Below are 6,599 nucleotides of genomic sequence, written 5' to 3'. Positions count from 1 at the left end.
CAGCCCACAAAACCAATGCCCTAGACAGAGAAGGAGCACCCCCAACCCCCAGGGAGCGCCCAGGTAGAGGAAGAGAGAGAGGCTTTTAGGGAAGATACCATTTTCTCTTCCTCTTCCCCACACTTCAGTCCTGCTCTGCTCCAGGCAAGGAGTATTGCCTCTTGCCTGGGACTTGTGACTTTGGATTTGGAGCTACCTGAAGCAGATATCTGCAAGACAGACTGATGTTCCCAGGAACAGGAGAAGCAAAGGAGTGAGAGCCTCGGGGAAACAAAGCACTAGCTTCTATTTTGCAGTCTTCTGTAACTTGTTCACGTTCTTTTTACCAGCAAAGGAAACCAGGGCTAGTATTCTGTTTTATTCTCAAGGGTTGAATTATGTTATTTTCACCTAGTACAAACTTTGGTGGGAAATGAACCACACTCAGATCTTTGGTATAAACTTTGGTGTTATTGTGTATATTGCGCGGGTGTGTCTGTGTGTAACTTTCTATTGCTTTCTGGCCATCTAAGAGTTCAGAAGGAAGTAATGCAACCTCCTTCTGCCTATAGCAGTTAATTGGGGGTGAGGTCCTGGAAGGCGGCTGGGCAGCTGGTCATCCCCTCACCCCAAGTCACCTATAGACACAGGGCCCCATATTCCCTCCTGGACAGGTGTCATGGCTTCATTTAAAGCCCCAGTTTTCTTCCAGGAATAAAGTAAAGCATCTTATGATCCAGAAGATGCAGTATTTATGTATGTAAGTCTTTCTTGCTTTCTACCATAAGAAACACATTTCCTTTTTCCAGGTCCATCATATAAACAAGGCCCCCCGAGACTGAAAGATCTATAAGCACCCAACCAGAGTTTCTTACAGATTGGGCCATCTTCATCTGACCAAACCAAGAAATAGGAGGACAAACCAAAAGAACTCCTGGGCATTCCTGCACTGAGCAAGCAATAGATAAGCAGCTATAACAAATTATTGAACTATAATCAACATCAGAGACAATGGGCTTACTGCCCCAAAACAGTGATCACATGAAAGTTTCCCCTAAGACTCCTTAGCTCTGAGTCTCTCCTGGAGTGCTGAGTTCTTGGAGTTTTGCCCAAAATCTTACAAAAGGACAAACTCCTACATTTCCTTCTTTGGTCTTGGTTTGTCTTCTCTGGAGTTGTGGGATTGTTGGCAGATTTCCTCGTGAAGACGTGCCAACCTGTGCTGTGAAATGTCCTCAGAGCAGGTCCAGGAACAGGAGCAGTAACTGCAATGACACTTAGATTTCTCCCAGGGGATCTTAAAGCACCTTGTAAACAGAGTGGCTGTATATCCATTGTGGAATGCTTCTGATGATAGTAAGTACTACTGGGACAGCATTCATAACTATACTAAGGCAGCAGGACTATCTTGGGCAAACAAGGTCATATGGTCACCTTGCTTGTCTACCCAAAGACTGTCAGTACACGTGTCTTAGGAGTTGTCTAGACAGAGCTGCAGATAAAGGAAGCCAACTTTACCATTGTAGGACCTCCCTGTCTGTAGTTTTTCTAGAACCTCATACCTTTTGGTTATGCTGCCCCCCTGTGTACCACCAACCACTTGAGCTTGGTCTTAGCCCATTCGTAGATAAAGAAGACTCCAGGGGTGGCTTGGCACCTGTGGCTCAAGTGGCTAAGGCACCAGCCACATACACCTAAGGTGGTGGGTTCGAATCTAGCCTGGGCCCACCAAATAACAAGGACAGCTATAAACAAAAAATAGCCAGGGGTTGTGGCAGGTGCCTGTGGTCCCAGCTACTTGGGAGACTGAGACGGGAGACTTGCTTGAGACCAGGAGTTGGAGGTTACTGTGAGCTGTGATGCCACAGCACTCTACCAAGGGCAACAGCTTGAGGCTCTGTCTCAAAAAAAAAAAAAAAAGACTCCAGGGGTAAGGAAGGACTTTGGGATGGATTAAAGTCTAAAGCAATCCTGGGGTTATCCACCAGGTAAATAGGCACAAGCCTGATGTTGAAATAACCGAAAGGCCAGTAAACACCATCAATATTTGGGACATGCTTAGGGCAGAGCTCCTCATTCCGGCTGACCTCAGTTGTACAATGGTGCATAGACTGGCTGTGCCCAGCCAGTAGCACTTGCATTTACAGAGACAAATCAGAGCTTATCACCCAGAGATTCTCCACTGGGGGTTCTGGAAGGACGCTTGGCACATTTAAGAGCATGGTTGCTTCTCTACACTCTGAAAAATGTCCAAACATTTTAGTATCTTCATGTCCTTTCTGTACATTCTACTCTCCAATGCCTCTAGCTTGGTACTTAATGGCTACTCAAGTGTGTTACAAGCAGGTAGGAGTCTCCTGCCCTTCAGCTTCCTCTGCTGTCTTCTTTGGCATCTTCTCTTTCTCTTCCTCCCTCATCAGCATTCTGATGTCACATCTTCTTTCTCACTTTTCCTGCTACAAAGTCTTTCTTTTTCCCATGGATCCTAGGTCAGGGTATTCCTAGTGTGAGACTGAGGGAAGAATAAGGAAATGTGGCTGGTTTAGCTCTGCAACAGAGACATTATGCCGGAGACATTAGCAATCCAGTCTGGGCCAGAGATTTCTCACTTGTCCATCCATCCATCCATTCATCCATCTGCCAATTTCTCCATCCATCATCTGTTCATCCATCTATCCATTCACCTATTCACTCAGCAGATATCTCCTGAGATCCTGCCCTATGCCAGTTATGTGACATAGGTTCTGGGAATACAAGGAAGACTATAACTTGGATCCTGACCTTAAGGAGTTTACAACATAATGTGTAAATGAATGATCATCAGGAAAGATGATTGAGTTGGCTAGGAACCAAGAAGGAGAAAATCTTGGAACAGCATTGTTCAACCAGGAACTGCAAGTTCATCAGCAAAGCTGACACCTAGGATGAAAGACAATGTTCCTTGGGTGGTGCCTGTGCCTCAAAGGAGTAGGGCACCAGTCCCATATACCAGAGGTGGTGGGTTCAAACCCGGCCTCGACCAAAAATTGCAAAAAAAAAAAGAAAGAAAGAAAAAAATGTTCCAAGAAAGATGGGCGCTGGCAGGTAGACAATGACCAGAAGAACAGAGTAGACATGGTAAGCCATATGAAGAGGGGTGGGCTGTTCTGAGGGCAGTGAGAGTACTAAAGGCTCTTAAACTGGGGAATGACATGGAGAGTTTAAAAAGCACTTTAGGGGGACATCCGTAGCTCAGTGGTTAGGGTGCTGGCCACATGCTCAGGGGCTGGTGGGTTCAAACCCAGCCTGGGCCTGCTTAAAAAATATATATAGCTGGGCATTGTAGGGGGCACCTATAGTCCCAGCTACTAGGGAGGCTGAGGCAAGAGAATCGCTTAAGCCCAAGAGTTTGAGGTTGCTGTGAGGGGTTGCTGTCACACTCTACCAAGGGTGACCAAATGAGACTCTGTCTCCATAAAAATAAATAAATAAACAAATAAGTAAAGCACTTTAGGAAGATGACTATGACTCCCAATGAGGCTAATGAAAAGGGGGTAAGAAGAGCCAGGGAGCTACTGTATTATTGCAATAGTCCAAGAAAGAGATGACAACTGTCAGTAGCCCTGGGGAGGGAAGGCAGGTAATGAAGTTGAGAGTTACTGAGGAGGAGGAAATCTGCTGGACTTCATGACCAGTTGGCTTCTGGGCATGGAGCACAAAGTACAGCAGAAAGGGAATGAAGAATGAGGGATGGCCCCTCATTTCTGGATTGGGCAGCTCTCTAAGGTAGATAATTCAGGACCAACTATGGGTTGAGGGGCAGGGAGGGATAATGAATTCAGTTTTGTTGGCTTTGAGATGCTTGAGTAACATCCAAATGGAACTGTCTAGTAGGCAGTAGGACACAGAGCAAAAGAGATAGAGATTTGAGGGTCTTCAGTCTAGAGATAACTTGAGCAGAGGAGCACTCTCAGAACACCAAGGGACACCATGTGCAGGTGGCTGGGCAGCCACAGAAAAAATTAAGAAAGAATGATCAGAGTTATAGGGGAAAAACTCATGGCCTGGAGGCCAATGGAGAGAGTTTCAAGGACCTGACATAACTATTGTTTTTGAGCCATGCCAGGGGAGACCTGGGAAGTAAGGCAATGCCTGGGGAAGAAAATGAATGGAGGGATCAAGAAAGGCAAAGGTTGGCAGGTTTGGCAACGAGTACTCTTTATTAAAGGCCTACTAATCCCTTGCGTATCAAACCATTTGGTATTCCTTCCCCTTTCCCACACCCAGAAAACATGTGACTAGGTCTTAGAGGCTTAGAAGATTCTGTAGCGCTAAAGAAATGAATCTGGGGAATGAAGGTCCAGAGGATAAAGATCCTCACTGAACAGGTTAGAATTTTTTTCAATAAACATTGCCTTTTATGCTTCTCAAGGAGTGGGAAACAGCCATTTCATAGCTGAAATAGACTCTAAAGAAAAGCAAGGCCCCTTATGTCACTGCTATGTTTTGGAAGAATCCAACATTAAACTGGCAATTTGAGCCTCAGTTCCGTCAACAATGATTAAAAATACCATTAATAATAACAAATAATCATTGAGCACCTTCTACCTACCAGGCACTTTACACAATTGTCTCCTTTAGTCTTCACACTCACTGAATGGTGTACTGACTATTTTTACCCTCTTTTTTGCATGTGAGGAAACTAAGGCTTAGACCAGTCACTAATTTAGTGGCTGCATGACCATGACCTAGACCTTAGCTATCTTCATTCTGAAATGATAGGCTATTCTACCTCAATGTTGTCAAAAGTTTCCACTCAGGTACCTCTGACAGCAAAGAGTAGGGCACACATCCCTCTTAAGGAACTCAAAACATAGACAGAACCAACCCACTCCCAGTCCTTGAAGCTTTAGGTTTTGTCATAAAAGTTTATTGGAATTTTGCATTCTCCTTCACACATAGCTATGTTTATCATAATAAAGAGATATTGTTTAAAATCACTTACTGTTAGCCAGGGGTGTTGGCTCACTCCTGTAATCTGAGCACTCGGGGAGGCTGAGGACCAGGGATTGCTTGAACTCAGGAATTTAAGAGCAGCCTGAGCAAGAGCAAGACCCTGTCTCTACTAAACAGAAAAAATAGCCCAGCATTGTGGCAGGCACCTATAGTTCCAGCTACTTGAGAGGCTGGAGGATCAATTGAGCCCAAGAGTTCAAGATTGCTGTGAGCTATGATGCCACCGCACTCTACTCAGGGCAACAGAGTAAGACACTCTCCCCCCCCACCACCAAAAAAAAGAAAATCACTGTTGAGAGAAATGGAGGTTCTTGGGAAAGGTGCCCTGCTTCCCAAGTAGCATCACGGTGGGCCCCTAGGAGTAGAAATAGGCCCACCTATCCCTGCAGGGGATCTTCCTGGCTCTTCCTGGCCCTGGCACTGTGTTGCTGTGAGGAGGCAAGTCATACTGGGGTTGCAGAATGGGGCCCATCATTCCTGACCCTTACTATCTTTCAGTCCCTGTGTTCATGTTTCCCAAGGAAGAGTCCTAATATATCTCAGGGTTTTCTGGGAAAATGACCATGGTAACCCAAGGCAAAAGAAAAGCCAGAGAAGGCAAAGACTTGGACCCAAGAAAGGGGGAACTCCATCTAGGAAGGAACCAAGTGGCTACTGTGGGGGGGGAACCTGACTGGGAAACCTGTTTTGATTTTCAAGCTGAAATTTACACTGTGAAGCACAAAGAATGCTCCAGGGGTACCTGAAAGGTAATTCAAAAATGCAAAGGCTTACCTCAGGGTTGGGTGCTCTAGGACACTGTGAAACAGAAGATAGGTTTTTTTTTGTTTGTTTTTTGCTTTTTGTTGAGACAGAGTGTCACTTTGTTCCCCTCAGTAGAGGGCTATGGCATCACAGCTCACAGCAACCTCCAACTCTTGGGCTTAGGTGATTCTCTTACCTCAGCCTCCAGAGTAGCTGGGACTACAGGTGCCTGCCACAACACCCACCTATTTTTGTTGCAGTTGTCACTGCTGTTTTAGCTGACCTGGGCCAGGTTCGAACCAGCCACCCTTGATATATGGGCCTGGAACCCTACCCACTGAGCCACAGACGCTGCCCAGTAGATAGGTTTTTTTTTTTTTTTTTTTGAGATGGAGCCTCAAGCTATCTCCCTGGGTAGAGTGCCATGGCATCACGCTCACAGCAACCTCCAACTCCTGGGCTCAAGCGAGTCTCCTGCCTCAGCCTCCCAAGTAGCTGGGACTACAGGCGCCTGCCACAACGCCTGGCCATTTTTTTTGGTTGCAGCCATCATTGTTGTTTGGCGGGCCCGGGCTGGGGATTCGAACCTGCCACCTTAGGTGTATGTGGCTGACGCCTTAGCCGCTTGAGCCACAGGCGCCAAGCCAGTAGATAGGTTTTTAAAGACCACTTCCTCATCTCCTCCCCTGGGCCTGACAGCATGTAGAGCGACTTCCTCCTGCTCCCTCTGTGCTCTACCACTGTCCAAAACAGGCAGAACTGTGAGTGGCTCTGGCAGTCAGAATGTGGGAGGGAAAGCAGGAGGATTCAGGAAGCCAGGGCAAGAACAGGAAACAGGGAGCTCCCAGAGAGCTGGCTGTCTGTGCTGGGACCACTATTCT

The sequence above is a fragment of the Otolemur garnettii genome, unplaced genomic scaffold, assembly GCF_000181295.1.
Source record: "Otolemur garnettii isolate 467f Iridium unplaced genomic scaffold, OtoGar3 scaffold00055, whole genome shotgun sequence".
In the NCBI taxonomy this organism is placed as follows: domain Eukaryota; kingdom Metazoa; phylum Chordata; class Mammalia; order Primates; family Galagidae; genus Otolemur; species Otolemur garnettii.
The sequence above is the reverse complement of the archived record's forward strand: the minus strand, read 5'-3'. Positions refer to the sequence as shown.